Here is a 19,594-nt window from a genome sequence, read left to right as displayed (position 1 = left end):
TCGGTTCCTTTGGGTATTCATCCACTTTTCCTTCGAGGTTAATATCTTCCTTACCTGTACTATGCATGATTCTTTATCGCCTTACGAGATCATCGCCAACAAAACCAATTATTTTTATTTTTTGAAATGCCGGATGCTATTTAGGCAAAGTATGACATAATCGTCCTGATGAGGTTATTATGTAAATGATGTGAATGTTACTGTGAATGACCGAAATCGGTGGTTGTTGACTTTCACCGGTGAATGTTGACAATCAAATTAGTCACTTTGGTGAATGTCCGATATATTTATTACATCCGATTTGATATTATTTTATTTGTGGATATAATTACATTTATTCGATATTTTAATACTTACTGATGATAGATTAGAACAAACATCAGTGTTTTGGAGTATCGGGCCGAATATATATCCGAATATATAAGGCAGTGGCACTTGACCTAAAAAAAACATCAGTGTAGGGTATACCGGGCAGTGGCACTTGACCTTAAAAAAACATCAGTGTAGGATATACCGGGCAAATGTATACCGCACAATGGCACTTAACCAGACCTAGTATGACTAGACCCTTGGTAAATGTCCGAAATATATACTAGGTCTAGTGCCACTTTTGCTATAGCTTAAATATTAAAAAAAAATTAAACAAAGCGTTTGAATCAATTTTAAACTGATAACGAAATTATTGCTTTAAAATTAAGAAAATAATGATAAAAACTGCGCCAGATAAGAATAATTGAAGTAGTTGCTTTATACAGCGCATATGCAGAAAAAAATTTAAAAAAAAATTATTCAGGTGCATCTAAAAGTGGATGAATATCCCAAGACACCTTGTTTCTCTATTCCCTTTTTTTTTTAAAAAGTAATGTTGAAAACAGAAATAATACCTTGATTAACTAATTAATAATTATTAAATAATAAGTATGTACTCATAACAACTATGGAAAGAATGCTTCGATTTGGATTGTGTTCTTTTTCTTCCTGCGGAGTTGATAGAGTTAGCTAATTTTCAGGGAATACATAGTTATAGAGCAATCTTTCTTTTCTGCTAAGTGTAGTTACTTTAGAAATCTGATTTTAAACTTGTTTAATCCAATTTTTATGAAAGAAAAATAACATGAAATTTTTGGAAATTTGATTAAACTTGTTTAATCCAATTTTTATGAAAGAAAAATAACATAAAATGACAATACTGACTAATGACTGGAATAATGACTAGAAGATATATTTTCAAATCAATATATACAAGTTGCAGTAAAAAATAAAAGCTTTTTTTGTATTGATTTTGCATTATGCACCATCTGCTTCATTATTAGTTAGTCCTAGATTATGAGTAAAATTATTTGAATAATTTTTTAATATTATGCGTAAAAATTTTGATTTTATTCCAATTAACTATGCACTTTTAAGAGGAAAATATAAATGTTTCGCAATAAGATTACTGTGAGAAATAACCTATTTATACGTGTAATATTAAAATTGAAAAAAAAAAAAAAAACTTTTTTTATGCTATTTCCTTGGCAGTTAATATGTAAAAATTTATTTTACTATTGTCTATAAACATTTCTCTCATGAGCTCTCATATACTTGGGTATTTCTCCATGTATTGGCAACACTATAGTTTTTATTCATTTTTTAGGTTAGTAATAATTTATGTAGTGTTGACTAATTATACGCTAAATATTTACTAATGGAAATTTTGTATTTATATAGAAAAAATACCTAGTTATGTAATAATTTAGATTTAGTTATGATCCATTCTAAAATGGCTGTAGAAGTTTTAAACATAAACGGTGCTTGGTACCGCATACTGCCATACCAATTATTGGTGACGGATCTTGCTATTTTAATCAATAGCATCTATGCATATTATAGGATACTCAAGTTATGGATCGAGTGGGGCGCGAAGACACAGCACAGCACGTCACGGACTGTAGGGATGAATTTTCTTTCTTATCCCATGATAGAGAGCGAAATAATTTCAATATTAGGGGGACCGGAAAGTAATGTCGTTTCGGCGCATTAAATATTCGTTTGTCTTAAAAACCAATTAATTTTTTTTCGATCCATTTCGATTCATTTTCGATCCTACATTGAAAGATTGTTGCTAATGAGGATGAATACATTATTGATTAAAAATAAAATCTTGATAACAAATATCAAAGGCGTTGAAATGACATTATTTTCCAGTCTCTCTAATACTTCTGCTGCCTGCTATGCTGAAATGTTCCCTAACTTATACTTACGGTGATTTGTGTGATTTAATGGCTGTCGGATAGAATTTAAATTATTACTAAAATTCAAAAATACAGAACTATCGCGGACATCTATTGAAAATAGTTGAAATTGAAATCAAAGTACTTCCGAGTGGACAAAGTCGAAGGTTACAGCTTATGTGTGAAAGCGAGACGGAAAAGCTGGTAGAAAAACTATTTCAGTTTTGACTAGTTTTCGGGAGGTGCAAATCTATTTTTTGCTTCAAACTATTTGACAATGGGAAAGAAACAAAGAATTGGGAAAGGAGAAATGTTATAGACTTGCTACAATTGTAAAAAAAATCTCGGTAGTGACACAAATTGTGAAAAAAGTGAAAAAATGCTAGAATGAAACGTCTTACGTACCAGTTTTTGCTCCTTTTCGTCTAAGTACACATAGGCTTTCAGCCTTGCCACAGCTAAGCCATGAAAAGAATTTGGTCAATCAATGTATTCTTTTGAGCTAATTAGAATGTTAGAATCGGAAAAGGGGTTGAAGATATAGAATATTTAAATATAGTTCTGCTGTGCATTCGGTTTGGTTACCATTAAAGTTCTTATGTTGCTCAAGATAATTTAGAAAGGTGACCATGTTGATCACCAAAGGCGGCTAGTATTAAAATATTAAATCATTATTTTTTAAACTGATGTTTATTAGCATTTTATTTATATTCACCTGTTTACAGAACTGTTAATTGAGCTATTTTAATACCTTACTGTAGTTTTGTTTCGGTCTCAATGTTTTGCTGGTTGTTAAAATATTGTTCTAAGCATGTAAGATTTAATTTCCCTAGTTTAATAGAAAATTATTTTAATATCAAAATATCTAAACGTTTAATAAAATTGAATTATGACTTTGTTTTAATTTCAACAATTTATTTTCATTCGCCAAGTTATTGATAGAACTGTCAACTAAGCTATTTTAGTACCTTAATATAAGCTTGTATTTTGGGCTGAAATGTTTTGCTGCATGACATTTTCAGGATCGCTTCATCATGCCTATCTAGACATTTTATTCTTTCCTTAATGACAAGGTAATCTTCGTGGGAGCACCCTAAACTGTCTTTCTTATCTACATCTACCCGATGATTGGATGAAGTTGGTCCAGGAAAAAAGTCATAATCCACGAAAATGAAACAAATAAAAATATATTTTCGTTATTTTTTTCCTCAGATAGCGCCTTTACATCACGTGATCCTTATCCGGCCAATAGGAAATGATGTAGGGAATCCAGGAACCGCACGGAATTTTTGATCGCGCCGTCTTTCGCAATGTTCCCTCTGCCCATCAAGGTAAGAACAATTGACCATCTGACGTCATGATAAACAAACACCCCCGCTACTGCATAAAGTTGCGTAGGAGCTGAGGTATTTTTTGCTATAATATCTTTAAAAGCATTTGTTTTCATTAAGCAACCATATCGTTTACTAACGGTGCATAAGATAATTTTTTTCTGATTACCAAAATCTAATAAATTGTTAAAACTTCTGAGCCATAAAATAGATAGTGTCAATTTACCTTTAGAGTAATAACTAATTGTGTAGTTAAGATCAATACTTATATATTTAGAATAATATGTATTACATTATTTATATCAGTATATCATTAATTAAAAATACTGGTTTGTTACTAAAAATTGATTCACTTTTAAAGCCTCTGAACCAAAAAAGGCAGTGTTTATGTGCTTTTAGAATAATATTGCATTTTGTAAGAAAATCAAGACTTATATAATTAGAATAATAATCACAATATTATTTAAAATAGTATTTCAACAGTTCAAAACACTGGGTACAAAAAAAAAAAAAAAAAANAAAAAAAAAAAAAAAAAAAAAAAAAAAATCAACGATGGTAAATCTATCAACCTAAATTTCGGAACCATAAAAAGGTTTATTGTTCTTTTCTCTTTAGAATAACAATTTATTTCGTTGAAAAATCAACAGTTAAAAATTTAGAATAATATGTATTATATCGTTTAAAGTAATACTTTAATAGTTCATACATTGGCTTGAGTTAAGGCACTTAAATCGATCAATTTATACCACAAATTTGTAAAATTTTTCGTCTCAAAATTACGATATGTTTTTTTTTTTAATATTTAGTTATTATTTTTAGAAGTAATTGGGGTTCATTATTTAGAAAAATGTTAAATGAATGTTAATAAATCTAGGATATCCTTCCAACTCTAAAATATGCAAATTTTACTAACCTGACTTTTTTTTAAATCGCAAGTATCAAAATGCAGATACAGTTATTCTTAAATGAGAATATATTTATTACTTGTAAAATAAAACTTGTAAATTTTCATATTTTTATGCACGAAATTACAATGTCAGTTTTCTTTAAAGAGTTACTAATTATAATTTAAGAGGTAATTTTTATCAAGCAACAGTTTAGCGTTAGATTTGTGACTCAATAATTCCTTGATTTATTTTTGAAGCTCAAAAATTTTGTAAATTTGATTTATACCGCCATATTTTGTTAAAACATAACTCTCAAAATACTGATGCAATTTTCATTGTGAGTTTTGTAGTAAGAAAAGCTATATATCACATTTTAAAACTGTTTTAAAGTATTTATATTAAATTTCACGTAAGTTATTAGCAAAAACTAAACTGATTTTGCTTGTGTATATCGGGTTACTTTTTAATAAGCGATTAGTTTTTCAAAAAAACTTCTAATCAATATTTAAAAAAATGCTTATTAAATAAAATAAAAAAAGTATATTTATTAAAAAAAAAAAATTCAATTTTGTGTAAACATTAGAAAATGCTCCAAAACTGATGTTTTTTAATATTTCATATGTAAGAATTCTGTGGCTTGAAATACTCCTTGAAGCAAATTTTAAAAGTGTTCTAAATTTTTTTGACAAAAATGTTCGACAACTTTGCAAAAAAGGACCTTTTTGATTTCTTAAAATAAGATGTAGTCTCTTTGATTTATGTAACATTTGTAACTTGAAAGTTTTGGTAAGAAATTGATTTATTTTTCAAACTTAATAACAATTTACTGTCTCACGTTTCCTTATAATTGAGTGCTTTAATCATTTTTCCATAAGATCTAAATCTGGATAAATCTATGTATTTTCAAATTACGTTTTTTAAGTTTTATTGTTAGAATCATATTAAAAACACATTTTTCAAATTACTTACCTTTTTTAAAAATTTTTTTTGAGAAATTAAGGGAAATGTTTTAAAATAGTTATTATTTTATACAACAGTTGAAAGGTTTTTAGTAAATTACAAATACATAAATAAATATTATATTTAAGCAGCTATAAGAGTTCCGTATTCTTTTGAGATGCGTATTTGTATTTAGTATTTTAAATAATTTTGTATGAAGTAAATGATATGCAATTACGGCACGCACATGATTCTCGTTGAAAGAGCATGATGATTTGTGCTACATATTCAATGAGAAATGCATTTTGCATTATAAAATAAAAAACATATTCTGTCATATTGAAAATTTTACTGCGGCCTATGCCAATACGCCGAATACAATGGAACAACAATTTTTAACTTGGCAGCAAGTACATAGAAATAAAATGTTAAAAATTTTACAGTAACAACGATGGCAACAAGCCTCTAAAACTTTGAAATACATCAGAAAGAAGGTCAAAGGACACTTATAATTTAACATATCGTTCAAAAATTTAACGTAAAAATAAACTAAAACAATATTGGTCGTGTTTGGTGTTGTTACGTTCAGGCCAACAGACCCTTATAGTAACGTAATATATCTAACATCACAAACCCATTTTTACTTACTAGATACTACACTTGAAGTAAGGTATCAATAGGATCGAATGGAGAGCTAGTTGCTGGGTAAAAGTAAATAGTTAGGAATTACACGCAAGGTAAAAGTACACATTAGTACAAGCCTGTCCGAAAGGACATAAAATTTGTAAAAATCAGTAAAAATGAAAATTGTAAAAACATTACAATTTTAAAACATTATGTTAAAATAAGAAATCGACTGTACAAAGCCATTAACATGCATAAAATTTCAAGTTATAAATTTATTTATGGATAAAAGATAGGATAAAGATGTAAAAAGACAAAATTGATAAAATAACAAGTATAGATAAGATATACCCTAAGATTAAAATCATTAAAATATATTTGTCCAAAATTGACGTAAATGTTATGAAATTCATTTAAAATTTAAAAATGTTTGCAAATCAATACTTAAAAGCGTACTTTGATGAATGCCAAAAAAAGTGGTATACAAAATCAAAGGTAAAGGTATAAAAATTAAAATGAAAATCAGTTTAAAAGTTAAATGAGTAACAGTTAAAATCAATATCAGACCAGTGTAAAACAATTCTGTCATAAATCGACACTTGGGAATGATTTTTTACTCTTTGTAAAATAATCTTATAGAAAATATGTTATAAATTAAAGAATCTTTCCTGATTCGTACTTTTGAAACAAACATTTTACTGTTTTTTTTTAAATATTTATTTAAATAAAATAAATATTTGTAAAACCCAGAGATATAAACACTAAATGTATTACAAGGGAGAATAATGCTCTATATTTACAAAAGTTATTTGCTTAATATTTTTTTATAATTTCTTTAACTACATAGGAATGAATTTTCATTTAAAAATTCATTTATTCAAGTCATTTTCGATACCAATTTTTGAGTCTTTAACGGAAAAATAGTGCCTATATTTCATAAACCTTTCTTACAAAGTTTCTTTACATGTTATTTATAAAGCTTTATCTGTTAGATGAATGACAGTTTTTCATACGAGGTAAAAAAAAATAAATCGATTATCAATTAAATAGGTACTGAACAATCCTGAAAAATCACGAGCAAAATTGAAAGACATAAACTGAGCAATTAGTTCTAAATTACCAGTACCTATCATTAAAATGAATTGAGCATCATTTTCGTCAATAAAACGCATGGCGATTTTTTATATTTCTCCTGAACTAATTACTATTTCTCCATTAATTTGGCTTCTCAGTTCACAATTTTTTTTTTAAAATTTCAATTACTGTTGATTTTAATTACTTTGTGTTATATAATCACTTTTTAAAATCTTTATAATAAACGAAATGAACTCATTATTTCATATAAGTTAGAAATACTAATTTGGAGAAGTAATCAGCCCATGCCATCATGTTCAATTTGATCATTAAATTAATTAATCTTATATCCAGCACCTTGAATAAAAAAAATAATTAAATATTAAAGCACGTTCAATTAACTCTTTTTTTCCCCCCGATCAAATAAAGCTATAAGCTAACAAACATCACTAACGTTATCTTTAAAATATATGAAAAAATAAAATTGTTTATAATTTAAATTAAAAATAAATTGCTAACGTCTTACCGATGAGAAAATTACTATTCCTCTTTTCTCTTTAAAATTATATAAGTATATATATTGCTAGTCACCAAGGTGTCAAAAAAAGTGCTAATGTGCTTATTTTTGACTATCCACACTTATAGTATTAAAAAAAAAATAGTTACATTAAGTACTTTCATGGTATTAATGAACGTGATGAGAAAAGTTAATGTTAACCACTTTGTTTTATTGAAATACCTGCTAACAAGATGATTCATTCTTCTCCCTCTAATTCTTTGACCTGAATTAAAAACCAGACGGGCCTAAGATGCCTGTCTGCTAACTCTTGACCTCAGTGCTTTGAGAATGTCCGCCTGCGTGCATCAATAATCCGATCAATAAAATTTTGGACTGATGTTCCCATTTGTTGAATGGGATCGAAATATGAAGCAACATTAGAAGGCGTACCCCCTGCTCGCTCCATTCACTTACCCCATGATTGCTTCTTAGTTATATTTAGCTCATAACAATAAACAGATTTTAGGATGAAAATTGAGAATACTCAATAAAAAAATATCATATTTTTTTATTGTATTAAAAGATATTTAGTTTTCAATTGAATTTCGATAAAATCTAAAATTAATAATTTTGTTCGATTTTCAAAGCATTTCCATCCTTACACCTGTTTTTTCAAATTCATCTCTTTCTTTTATCCCCCTTTTCCTTCGTTTTCTTTTCTATATGGATAGGATTTTTTTTCTTTTTTTTCTTCTGATGATAGGAGTTTACATGTATAAACAAAAAACTGAACCTAGTTTAGTTTTTAACATTGATTTCGAATTAAAAAATAATTAGTTTGGGTTAGTTTTAATTACTTAAGTTAACTCAAATTTACTGAAAATTTATATTTGCAGTAAATGTAATTTATTTGCCAGTAAATAATTGTAAATCTGTATTTTTATGATTATCCATATCATAAAATACTATAGTATCACGCTATGCATTGTAAGATGCATGTATTTATATCAAATCATATGCATCATAATAAAATGATGCATACGTAGTTTCATCATGATACAGCTTTATAACACATTAAAGGGACATTTTTTGTCTCAAGCCTTTAAATGTAACAAACATAGCTGAAATGACATAAGTCAAACATAAACAGTTCAATAGTTAAAAATATTTTAAGATAACGGAATACTTGTAATATTAAATACTTTCATAACTAAAACAATACAAATATAACAAAATGTAAGTATATATATAAATAAATAAACATATATAATCCTCGTTATAAAATATAAACAGAATAAAAAGGATAATAAGAATTAAAAGGATAAATAAGAAAATAAAAGGATAAATAAGAATTAAATAATTTACAGGAAAATGCCATTATAACTAAAATTAATTTTAAGCTCATAATAGCCAAAACTTTCAGATCTTTGTTAACTTCGTGTGATCTTAAGAGTAATAAGAATGCTTCGATAACAATAAAACATTACTCTAGATATTTTTTTATGTTTTTGAGAGATACTATTTAAGAAAATCTTAAATCAAATGATTTGCTTTAATATTGAGATAAGTCAATGCAAAACCCACCCTTAGGTGCATTGCAAAGAATGTTGCTCGATTTTTTAAGGCTTGAATTAAATTATTTTTGTATGAAAACATGTAATACACTTGAAAACAAAGTATTTTTGACGCCGGAAAAACATAAGAATGTATGCAACTGAAGCAGATCTTTAATTTACATAAAAAATCAATAAAAATCAGAATAAACATTTAAGATTTCTTAAAGTGTACAGGAGGGCACACTTAAGAAATCTTAAATGTGTCCGCAATATATATTTTTAGAATATGCATCAAATATGAAGTTAAAAAAATATAAGCATTGTATCGTTGTAAATTAGTATTAAAACGAGAAAAAAACGAAAACACCATCTAAATCTGTTGAATCAGAATTTTGTTAAAACCAGTTCGATTACTTGATGAAACTTGGAGGATAATAACCACCTTTTAATTCCTCCTTCAACCAAACAAGGTTTCATTATTTACAGTCCCGCCTCCTTCAGTAGTGGTTCGTTAGATTTCTATAGTGTTTTAGTTTTTTCTTCGTTGAAATATAATTTGATACCTCTGTTGTACATAAGCTCTATTCACAAGACCTAAATTTTAAAACTTTTCTAAAAAATATTCTGCGATAAGAACTCTAAAAATATATTAATTACATTATTTATTAAATATATGTATTAATATATTATTCATAAAGGAATACCCATTATGTAAGTTAACATTTATTAAAGCAAAAGGAAAAAAAAAAGGAAAATTAAAATAAAAATTGAAAAAGAAAATCCACTATTTTCTCCACTATTTATTATTTGAAGTAACTATGTTATCATCTGGTAGTAGATTATATAAAGTTATATAATTTAGTATTATTTTTGCATTTCATAAAAGGTCAATATTTGAAAAGAGATATTTTTGTTAGCACGAAAAAATGTTTTTGCACAAACAGAAAAATTTTGAATTGATTCTGAGTTTTTCCTCTGTCTCGCATTAAAATAGTAGTCAAAACACTGGATCAAGTTATTAAAAGGGAGTCAAAATGAGAACAACCTAAAATATGTTAATTACTAAATAATTTTTTTTTTTTTTTTTTTTTTTAAAAATTCATCAAATTGTGATATTTTTGTGGTTTTTAAAACTAATATGGAAGTTAAATAAGAAACATTTCCAGTATCTTTATGCCTTTTCCAGTATTTTGCTATCAATTCTTATAAAAGCTTTGTTACTATGAAGATACGAATGAATACAATTGCTGGTTAATCCTTTGACGTAAAATTTTTATTAAATATATTTTTAATATTTTTTTAAATTTTGTATACATTTAGATCAAAATAAGTAAAAAATATTATATTTAGCATTTAAATAATTTATGGTTAAGAAAAGCAACATGAAACACTGGTGTATTTTTCTGCGTTAAAGGTAAAATCTTCCAAACACGGCTCACTTCCAAATTATAATTTCCAAAATTTGCATTTAGTATAATTTAATTCTTAGACAAACAGCTATTCATTAATGACATTTTTTTTTTTAATTTTCAAAATCAATTATTGAGGATTTTTCGAATAGGAATGAAAGATAAAATATTTCAAACTACTTTTTGGGAGTTTTATATTTTAGCACAAATCCAATTTTCCGATAATCTAACAGATTTTTTTAGTGAGCAAAAGACTGTTTTTTTATAATTAAATAATACTAAAATGCATTTTTACTTGTAATTTGAGAGTCAGAAAAAAAAATATGCATAAAGGACACCGGTGTTCCATCTGCGTCAAAGGGTTAAGATCTTTTGACTTTAATGCATTTTTTTAAAATGATTCAAAAATGCGGATATGCTGCCTGAGATTAAAATTCTTAAACCAAACTTTAAAATGAATGATGTGTTTTGTAAATGTGTTCAGTTGTAATAAGCAAATAGTGTGTAAATTTGAATATATAGCTATTTAAAAAAGACGAAAAAAATTAATAGGCATTTATTACAAATAAATATGCATTATCTTTTAAAAATAATGAATATATCATGACTGTAATTCATGAAAACTTTTAGTTGTATGAAAAAATGCATTGCTTATGAAAATATGTAATAAAATGTGTGTGTGTGTTATTTTTTATTTTTTTTGTTGAAAATATTTATGTTATATGAATAGAAAGATAAAACAACTAAGGGAATGTATACACTGTGAATAAATAAGAATGGGAGTTATATAATACCAATAATCGTTATTTCAAATTATAAATATTAGGGGGACCGGAAAGTAATGTCGTTTCGAAGCATTAAATGTTCGTTCGTCTTAAAAACCAATTCATTTTTCTGATTCATTTCTATTCATTATAGATCCGGCATTGAAAGGCAGTTACTAACGAGGGTGAATACATTATTGATTAAATATAGAATCTTGATATATCAGATGCACAGAAACGACATTACTTTCCAGTCCCCCTAATAGTTTGAAAATTTAGATTTTTTTAAACATACGAACGACCTTTAAAATGCGTTCAATACATTATTTGTCAAAATAAATAAAGTAAAAGAACTAAGAAAAAACAATAAAACCAGCGGCTCACAGTTATCCTTGGTAGTTTCTTTTTTTCAAGATGATTTTTACCAAATAGCCAATTGCTTAATGAGAAAACTACATTAGACGAATTTTGTACTTTTTTTTTTCAAGATCAAACCGATGTCGGGAGGAGATAAAAATCAGCTAACTCAAAAGTAAATAATTTGTTAATGAAAAAAAAAAAGTCGCATTGAAACATCACAGAACATGTCACAATCACATAATTAATTTATTGAAAACGTTGTCAATAAAAGAGCATTGTTGGAAAAGCGCTAAGTGCTCCAGATAATGTCGATGTTTCAAAGATTACGCATTTCAAGTTACGTATGAAGTGTAAGTGACGTCACACAAGCGTTTTTTTAAGTAAAGAAGACAAAAGACACGTGCAAAATGGTACTTCCGCATCAAGGAGTTTTAAGTATTTGTGATGATGCTATTGAGATAGCAAACATTGGAGCGAAAGTTATGCTGCTGAGTGCTAAGATCGCTAATCCTTTTTTTTTCCTCTTTTACTTCATTGCAAAATAAATGTCATTCCCCCAAAAGAAAAAAGATTTTTTTTTCTTTCTTTTTTACTTCGAAGCAGCTATTATAACGAGTCTAATTTAATTTAAATAAATACTAAGGTATACAGAAACGTTAGTATAAAAAAATAAATCTTAATATTGTTAGTCTTAATTTTGTTTGGGTTAAAGTTTTGTGTTAATATTGTTAGCTTTAGTGAATTCGCATATGGCAGAATGACTAAGTCAACAAATTTTTGTTTGGATAAAGTAGGGAGGAAAAAAACATCACAGCACATATTTATAGTTTTATTGAAAGAAACGGAAGTTCAAACGCTAATTAAATAATTTTTATTTTAGAAAAAACACACTGTAGTTTAATTTTTAAACGAACTAATTTGTATATATATTTGAATCTCGAAATAAAAAAAATTATAAAAAATGTTTGAACCACACTTTTATCAAAACAAAATGTTTTGAATTAAATTTTAGATTGTATATATAATTACGCAAATTGTGTATGCATTATTATGTACATAATTGTTTATATAATTTCGTATATAATTGTATATATTATTACATTCATTGTGCATGCATAATTGCGTACATAATTGTATACATAACCTAAATCTGTGCTGGAGTTGCTTGGGAATGTGTTATAGCTAATGATTTTTCGTAGACTTAGTACAGAATTACTGAAGAGACTTCTTTTATAGCGCTACAGCCCGCTGTGGACCTTGGAATGACGCACAACGGTGTTCCAATCCTTTCTCTTCATAGCCTTGGTTTTCGAACTTGATATTTTATTTACTGTTAAATCTTTCATTTTTCTATTTAACATTTTCTGTTTTTGATTTTCTTCTGGATTTTTAGTTCATTAGTTTGTAATTTAAAATTTTTCTCAAAGCCTTATTTTCGTCCATACTTTGTATAAAACCTAAACATGCTAACTATCATGATTTTGTTAATCTAATATTCTTTTAAATCAAACCACCAAGTTCACAATTTTGTTTCTTATTATCCATGATGAGTTCACTTCTTAAAATTTTTCTTTCAATAATATATTATTGATTAAATATTGATTGTATAATTGATTAAAGAAATTGTTGTCTAATAGCCAATTATTATTTTATATTATTTAATTTTTTGTTCTTATATTTTACCTTAAATCCATCGTTCGTTTCTATTTTACATTTCTTAGTTTAGAATGACAACTCTTACTAAAACTCTATGCTACATCATAAATGATTAATATCAGTTGAAATTTTTTTAAATGGACTGGTTTTCAGATTTAATCTGCAGATTTTCTAAATTCCATTCAGCATGGAGCCATTGGAGTTGCAAATGAAATGTAAAAGCAATGAAAGCTATGTTATCATCAGGCAAAAATAGGACTACGTTATTCGACATGATTTGCTTAAAATTTCCGTTTGCTAATTGTAAATTGCAACTTTTATGTGAAGCTAAAATTGAAGATCTCAGACTTCTTCTAAAAATTTTCTCTTTTTTTTCTTTACCTTGATATTTTTTTATAATCTAATACACACTTCTAATAACATTTTGAGTAAAACTTTAAGGAAAGGTTATGTTCCTTTATAATTTATTGAGAAATTTCATCTGTGCCTAAATTGTGTGCAATATTTTACTGATCGTAAAAGAAATTTCGGAAATTTTATAAATATTACTTTTATTTTTGCAGTGTAACTTTTTATTTAATTTGCAACTTTTAGACGAAACAAAAACTTAAGTTTTCAGCTTTCTGCTACAATTTTTCCAGGTTCTATTTTTATTTATATTTGCTTCTAATTAAATTCTCTTTAAGTAAAAGTTTATGAAATGGATAAATTATTTAATAAAATAGTGAGCAATTACATTTTTGCCTAAAATTGTGTACAGTACAATCTTTTACAGTTCTTAAAAAAAACAACCAAAATTACAGTATTTTTAAAAATCTTACTCGTATTTTTGATCTTTTTATTTAAATTGTGACTTTTGTTAGATGCAAAAACTAAAAGTTTTATCTTCCTTCTACAATTTTCCTAGCATTATTTTCTTATCATTCATATTTGCATTTAATTTAATACTCTTCAAGTAAGTAAAGTTTTTGTAAAAATTATTTTATGATTTATTGAAGGAATTTTATCTGTGCCAAAACTATTGTTCAGTATTGTACTGTTCATCAAAACCCAGAACTGCGTGGAACTTTCAAATTATTCCTACTCTTTAGTTTACAAATTTGATTTTTCTCTACTAACGAATTGTGGCCAATACATGCTGGTATAAACATAAAAGAAGCCACAAAATCATTGTCCCGTTACCTCCAATGTCAACTGATATTTCATTTAGTTACGTCATTTTTAAGGACAAAAAGATTCGCGGAACGAAATCTGGATCATTTGGCGCCTTGTTGAAATAATGTAATGACCCATATTCTGACGTATATTCACCACACCTATTTAGCTACGTTTTATGACGCTTCGCCCACCTCAACCGCAACCCTAACTAAAATGTACGTGATACTAATCACTTAATGAACCATACGTCATTTGAATATTAAGAGAGTTTTTTTCGTTTTTCATTTGTAATGTTAGTTTTTTTATTAGATACATATTGCTTGCTACTGACCCTTTTCATGTCTGGCGTAGGAGTGGGAAATGTTTTTATTGTGCTGGTTCTAAAAGTTAATTTTAAAAAAAAGAACTGAAGTAATTTTATGATTGAAAAACATCTTCAGGAACCAGACAGGTCATTAAAATAATAATGGGTTTGAGTAGAATGATGTTACAAGTGTTTTATAAACTTCCCCAATGCCCCGTGCTCTTAAAAATGAATTGCCTATAAAAGAGAAACATAGGAAATGTATTATTTAAATGTTTCTGAATTTTCTTAGAATTCGAGCAATATGGTGGAATATTTAATGGGGTCGAGTTTTTGCCTATCGAATTATGTGAATGATATTTGAGATTTTTTTCTAAATTCTGAAAGTAAAAGTATATTTATTAAAAGTATTGCCTATTATTAATGTTTCCAATTGCTGAGCGTCACGTGCTATCTATTGCTTTACCTATTACGTATTACAATGCATTACCTACTGTCCTTATTAAAGTAATACCTAAATACAGTTGGGAGAAATTTAATTGATTACTAATCAATCGCTTTTGATCGTGTATGATTACAGGTAATCATAATTTACTAATATAGTTGTAATTGTGAGTATGAATAATCATTTGTTGCAATGACAGGTAATGAAGATTTATGCTAACAAAAAAAATTAGTTCAATTGTTTTAGGAATTAGGCAAAATTCTTTTTAAATTTAATTTTGATTATGAGAATTTGATTATTTGTAATCAATTACATTTTGCCAAATTCTGACTTGATCCAAGCGCTTTTTTCCATTCAATTGCATTTTTTTTGTTCTCTAAGTACCTCTTAGTTTTTTGATTTTTACTAATCTATAACGACACTGAGAACTAAGTATAATAATCTCACATACATAATTAAACTATTGTTGTAAGGATAAAAACTTTGCGATTTGATAGAAGTATTTAATACTCATCATTTTAATTCTCATAATTTAATTTGATTTAATTCAAGTTATTCAAACAACAATGTGGTAATTACCCAAACTTTTTCGAAAGGTGGCGATTTTGTATCTAATTTTTCTTTAGTATTATTTTCAGATGAGTTATTTTCTTTTTTCTACATTTCTACGGCATGACCGTGCAATAAACAGAAGATTATTATATTCTGCATGGAAATAATGAATCATGTCTCCAAAAAATGCTTAATAAGTCCTAAACGATTTGAAGATATGGGTTATTATACTGCCCCAAGAGTTCTAAATATGATTTTTAATTCAGCTTCGAGTTATAGCATGTTTTTTAATCATCGATATTTTTGAATTTATTTGGATTTATTTATTAGAAAGAAACACTTTTAACTAAAAAGATTTTGAGCAAAAGTCATTCAACGCAAAAACTAAACTTTAAAATTTTTTTTTTCATTAATGCTTGACACATTTATTCAACTAAACTGAGGATTTTTCTTAAAGCCAGGAAAAAAAACCCACACAGTTTGAGTATTTTAAATGCAAACAAGGATATAATTTTAAATTACATAAATTATCTTGAAGTAAAAAATTATCTGGACTCTTAAAACAGATTTATAGCTCAAATATTTAAAATATTAAAAAAAGAAATCAACCATTTGGGGAGCTTAGACTTTTATGAATTCGAACATAGCTGCTTGGGGATAATTTTTCAAACATCAAATTACATTAGTAAAACATATGCTTTCCTTTTTCGCAAAATTATTGCAATGTTCATATTGACTAAAGATACACAGAAATACTGTAATAGAGTCGCAAATAACTGTAACAGAGTCGCAATAGTTGTAAGTTATTTTCTACAAAGCGATATTTAATAGGATGACAGTCTTCGAAGAACAGTCATAAAAGAGGATTGCCCGAAAATTGCTACTACAAACAAGCAGATTAAGAAATATCACAATTAAGATAATTATTTAACATATAATACTCATTTTCCTTTGCACTTTTTCAACAAGCTAATTGTTCATTTCTTAGTTTGCGATTGCATAATAAGGGTTGTTCCCAAACCTGTTCGGAAGAAAGCTTTATTTATTATTGCCTAGGTTAGATTTTATTCTTCGAAAATGCTCTGTCTCGTCATGTTTGAGATGGGTAACGATTTCTTAACTTATAACCCTAATGAAACAAGGTGAGTCGAAGTTCCAGTAACAGTTCAAGAAAATTGTAGGTTTGTGTGTCTCAACTTGTCAATCTGAATGTGTGGCGAATAAGGGGGTAACGTTTTGCCTTGAACTTGTAACCATTTCGGAATGGACTTGCAACCACTTTCATCCACCGTTAGGTCGTTTCTCTACCGCAATGGCATGTAAATCGGTTAAATCAAAATGCATGGCATTTTTCAATTTTGTTACTTTGTATTAGAGCAATCTTTAAATATTTTGTGGAACAGAAAAATGACCGCATGCGGCATCCTCTCTGATGAAATGATGTTGATGCGTTGCACTCGGTTTTGTAAGAAATTTAGTGCAACAAGATTTTGCACGTTGATTGGTCTAGGCGAAATCAATGTCACATTCTATTTCATTTGAAATTTTTTTCATTTTTTAAATGTGTTTTGATTATGCAACGTTTCGATAAGCAATAATATTTAAGTATAGTATAATATGCTATTTCAAATATTGCATTCAAAATAGTAAAAGAAATTTAACGTTTGTTTCACTAACCTAGAAATGACATCTTACAAAAAAAATTTCATTGTGGAGTTTAAGTCCCTAATTAATTTCTATATTAGTAACTTATAAATTGCAACTCTGAGTGGTAACTTATGAATTGCCACGAGATTTCTAAATATTGCTACATAGGGTTGCGCAAAGAAGGCGATTATAAGATTGCAAAGTATTTAATGTAAAAGAGACATCGACCATTCTTAAAAGTATAGCGATTTTATTAAGCTTATTTTATTTCGTAATTTTTATTTTCTGATCATGCTATGACTTGCCTAGGACTTGCTAAATCTATTAAATGAATACAGATTATAAATTTTAAAAATATAATCAACCGATTGTTCTCGTAAGAATTAATGTATATCTGTAAAGTGTAATACATAAAATATTTAAAGTATTTTAACATTTGTTTCGCTGACCTAGAAATGATAGCTTTAAAAAAAATTGAACTTTATATTGGTAACCTATTAATTGTCACTCTTTGTGGTAACTTATTGCAACAAAATTTCCAAATATTACTTCATGGGTTAGGAAAACAAGGCGATTATAAGATTAGAAAATATTTTATGTAAAATAAAACATTTGCCATTCTCAGCAGTTTAGCTATATTATTTTGCTTATTTCATTTTCTAATTCTTATTTTCTAATCTTATAATAGTTTGTGGAACCTTAAATAACCACAAGTAAATGAATGCATTGCACTATACTTTGTAAGAAAAGTAGCGCAACGCGATTTTGCATATTGCTATGCCAAAGGCAAGGCTATGTCAAAGTCGCATTCTTTTCCTATTTTGAGAAATAAATATTGCATTTGAAATCAACTTTTCATTTTTTAAATGTGTTATAAGGGAAACGGTTTTATAAGAATTAATAAAATATCTTTATGAATAGTTAAAACTCATCTAATAATGTGCAATTCCAACTGTTACATCTAAAATAGTAAAAGCAATCTAAACGTTCGTTCTACTAACCTAGAACTAAACAAAACTTTCTTCATTGGGGAATTTTGCTCTCTAGTTCAATGCTATATTGCGCTTTTTGTGGTAATTTATGAATTGCAACGAGATTTCTTTGTATTGCATACTTGGATTATGCAAATATGGCGACTGCATGAACACAAAATATTCCACTCAAAGAAAGTAAAACATAAACATTCCTAAAGTTTAGTTTTTTTTCATCAAAATTTGTCTTGCTTTCTGATTTTGCTCAAATAAAAATTGTTAAGTAGGAAAAAGTTTGTTTTGTTTTTCTTTTGGTATTCTCTACAGTTTTTCCTTTAGGACAACTCCTAATGAGTTGCATGATATTTAGGTAAATAATTATTCTCAACAGGATAAAAAGAACTAAATTGTAGGAAACGGATTTATTATGTAGAAAGAAATTATTTCTTTTTAAATATATGCTTATTTCCTAAAAACTGAGAAAGTTACGACTCACCCATTGCAATGTTAAATTAATGTTGAATATCTTACTAATCATTAGTGTTCGGACATTATTGAATGAAATAATAAATATCTATTGATTGCAAATTTTTAAAAATATTTTGCAGGAAATTTTATAAGGATAAAACAGTTTTAGAAATAGTGGCTAAGACGTTTTGATTCCTCTAATTCCAGAGATATGGTAAGATTTTCGAAATGCACAAATTTTAACCAGTCATGTGAGAGTATATACAGCAAGCTGTGGCTAGTTCTCATTTTCATTTTTTTGATCAGGGGTTAAAAATTCAGGTGACATTTTACAGATTAAACTTGAATACTCTTTTTTTATATTTTACAAAAAAAAAATGAGAATAATAATTTCTGTTTTCGAACTATTTCAACAGATTTGTTTATGTTTTTAAAATGTTGTACTTAAAATGACGGAATGTAACTCGAGTAATATCTTTTATTATTCCAAAAAAATTTTTATTCATTGTTTATGTAAATATTCGTATTCACGATATGTCATAGTCACGAATGCCAATATTCATATTCACGAAGTTCATTTTTTTTGCTTTTCAATAAATGAGTTTTCGAACTCAGTTCTGAAAATTTCGATTCCAATTCCAATAGTGTGGATCTACTATTGCTATTGAGATCTACTACTTGTTCTATTTTTATTGGGAATATACATTTCAAATTGGAGATTCGATATTGAAGTATT

General features: G+C 27.3%; 1 protein-coding gene across 2 annotated transcripts in view; it reads left to right on the top strand.

Annotated features, from left to right (window-relative positions):
- LOC107444955 (uncharacterized) overlaps positions 1 to 19,594 on the top strand; it is a 127,497-nt gene that overhangs the window by 24,589 nt on the left and 83,314 nt on the right. The window contains exon 1 of one of the 2 annotated variants that reach the window (XM_071183628.1): positions 3,431 to 3,544. The exons of the other annotated variant lie outside the window; for it this stretch is intronic. The gene's annotated coding sequence lies outside the window, so the exon portion shown is untranslated. Of the gene's footprint in view, positions 1 to 3,430; positions 3,545 to 19,594 lie in introns of those variants that run through there. 2 annotated transcript variants of the gene reach the window in all.

This window comes from Parasteatoda tepidariorum, chromosome 1 (genome assembly GCF_043381705.1).
Source record: "Parasteatoda tepidariorum isolate YZ-2023 chromosome 1, CAS_Ptep_4.0, whole genome shotgun sequence".
Classification (NCBI taxonomy): domain Eukaryota; kingdom Metazoa; phylum Arthropoda; class Arachnida; order Araneae; family Theridiidae; genus Parasteatoda; species Parasteatoda tepidariorum.
Note: the sequence above shows the minus strand (reverse complement) of the source record. Positions and strands in the feature narration are given on the sequence as shown.